This window comes from Rhinopithecus bieti, unplaced genomic scaffold (genome assembly GCF_001698545.2).
Source record: "Rhinopithecus bieti isolate Rb0 unplaced genomic scaffold, ASM169854v2 scaffold_62803, whole genome shotgun sequence".
NCBI classification, from domain to species: domain Eukaryota; kingdom Metazoa; phylum Chordata; class Mammalia; order Primates; family Cercopithecidae; genus Rhinopithecus; species Rhinopithecus bieti.
In genome coordinates this window covers 12,948-15,565 of record NW_016823621.1, presented here as the reverse complement: position 1 = coordinate 15,565, position 2,618 = coordinate 12,948, and the positions used below count along the sequence as shown (strand labels likewise).

Below are 2,618 nucleotides of genomic sequence, written 5' to 3'. Positions count from 1 at the left end.
TTTAGTAGAGATGAGGTTTCTCCATGTTGGTCAGGCTGGTCTCAGGTGATCTCCCCGCTTCGGCCTCCCAAAGTGCTGGGATTACAGGTGTGAGCCACCGCACCAGGCTAACTTTCTTTTTGAGAAAAGACGAGAGGTTGTGCATTGTTTACTGTAACCTTCCACTCTCAGGAATTTCCCACACAGCTGTCTGTCCCCCTGCTTAAGGGCAGACCCAGTTGAAGTGTGAACGTTGAAGATCCCTTTAATGTAATGGTTTTTAACCTTCTCTTTCAGGGGCCTCTGAAATCTGTTCCGAGATGTTGATAAAGAACCTTAGTAACTTGACTATCAACACCACTAATGAATCCCCTTCCCCTCTACCAGAAGAGTCACTCCATCGAGTGATAGATGGAATTGCTGCAAGAGCACCAGTCCTCAGGGAAATCAGAGATGACTTGATTTACAGGAGGAGAGGAGTAAGAACATTGCTGTCTGTGCAGAGAGAAAGGATGGCAAGATTCAGATACATGTTACTCGGCAGAGTTCGTACGGTATGTTGATGTGATGTGGGCGGGGCTGCCCAATTCCAGGGAGTGACACTCATAAATTAAGACCTAATTAAGACTCCCTAGCTCTAGGCCCAGTGCAGTGGCTGAGGCCTGTGATCCCAGCACTTTGGGAGGCTGAGGCAGGTGGATCACCTGAGGTCAGGAGTTCAAAACCAGCCTGGCCAACATGGTGAAACCCTGTCTCTACTAAAAATATAAAAAGTTAGCTGGGCCTGGTGGCGGGCACCTGTAATCTCAGCTACTTGGGAGGCTGAGACAGGAGAATCGCTTGAACCCTGGAGAGCAGAGGTTGCAGTGAGCTGAGATTGTGCCATTGCCCTCCAGCCTGGGCAACAAGAGTGAAACTCGGTCTCAAAAAAAAAAAAGACTCCCCAGTTCACGTCTGTAATCCCGGCACTTTGGAAGTCTGAGATGGGAGTATCACTTGAGCTCAGGAGTTCCAGACCAGCCTAGGCAATGTAAAAAATTAATAAAATCAACCATCTGTACAAAAAATTAATTAGCTGGGTGTAGTGGTACATGCCTGTAAGCCCCAGCTGCTGTGGGACGGGTGGCTGAGGGCTGACACAGCTGGATCACTTGAGTCTGGGAGGTTGAGGCTGCAGTGAGCCATGATTACTCCACTGCAATCCAGCCTGGGCAAGAGAGAAAGACCCTGTCTCAATAACAAACAGATTCCCTAGTTTCTCTCCCTTATATTGATGTGTAATATTAGTAATCTTTTTCTTGATAGAGGTTTCAATAAACGTATTTTTTTCTTCCCATGAAGCATGAAAGAATACTAACAAACACTGGGCTTAAGGGAGTTAGGGTAAGTATAATTTTTTTTCTTTTTCTTTTTGGCTATATATGTGGATGGGTATCTGGTTTGTTTCCTTTTGTCGGAATAGGGAATTTGCTTGGACTTTCTGAATCCCCAGGAGCTCTGGATAAGTCAGTTCATGTTTGTAGTTTTAAAAAATATATTCTTTAAATATATTCTTTATTTTTCAGAGCAGTTTTATGTTCATAGCAAAATTGAGCAGAAAGTGTAGAGTTCCAATATATGCCCTTCCCCCACACATGCCGCCTCTACTGTCAACGTTGCACACCAGAATTGCACACTTGGCAGCCGATGAATTTACCCTGACAGGATTATCATCCAGAGTTCGTAGTTTACACTAGGGGTCACTCTTGGTGTTAGGTTTATACTTTCACGTGCTGTCACAGATACCTTCCCGGTAGCACCGTATAGTGAGAAGACAAACGCTTTAGCAGCGTGTCTAGCAGCAGAATGAGTTACATTTAAGGCATTCGAAAACGGAGACTAGAATGTTTTATTGACAATATGCACTTGTTACCATCACAAAATGACCCGCAAGCTGCCATTCTGTGCTACCCATATTTCCATCCTCCCTCTTTTTTATCTCCTAAAATGTTTTGCTTTCGGCCTCGATGCCCTTTTTGTGTGAGTTCCCCGTTCCAACACTTACATACATAAACATTATAGTTGAGGGTTTATTACATTTCTCTGGGGTACAATATTCCAATTAATCCGTTTCATCATTTTTTTTCAGAAGGAATCAAGACCATTCAAATGTCCCTGCAGTTTCTGCGTGTCTAATGGATGGGATCCTTCTGAGAATGCTAGAATAGGGAATTAGGACACCAAGCCACTTCAGCCATAAATCTTGTTGTTGCACCTTTTTCTTCTTGCTGGTAATCCTATATAGCAGGTTGTGAAAGCTATTCTATGCTAGTATAGACTATACACCAATAATATTAACAAGTTCTAGGATATATTTTTCTTCTTGTATCTTTTTCTTCCTACTATGATACTAGTCATTTGTAAGGGATCTGTGTCATTTGAATGTATTTGAATAACTTTAGCTTTACTGTTTGATTTGACCCAAAGACATAAGTATTCCCATGTGTCTGAGAAGCCCAAAGTCAGTGAGATGACACCCAACATCAAGAAATTGAAGCAAAGTTACTTGTGGATAAAGAAAGCATTAGGTAGTTTGGCTATAGCATAATAACTAGATTTTCTGGCTTTCAAAAATTTGGATTGCAATCACAGCAAACGTT

At 42.6% G+C, this 2,618-nt stretch overlaps 1 long non-coding RNA gene across 1 annotated transcript; it reads left to right on the top strand.

Moving 5' to 3' along the window:
- The first annotated feature begins 213 nt into the window (after nt 1-213).
- Nucleotides 214-2,598, top strand: LOC108521710 (uncharacterized). Its single transcript, XR_001883252.1, has 3 exons — nt 214-533; nt 1,321-1,362; nt 2,108-2,598. It is a non-coding gene; the product is annotated as an uncharacterized LOC108521710 (long non-coding RNA).
- Nucleotides 2,599-2,618: the final 20 nt, after the last annotated feature.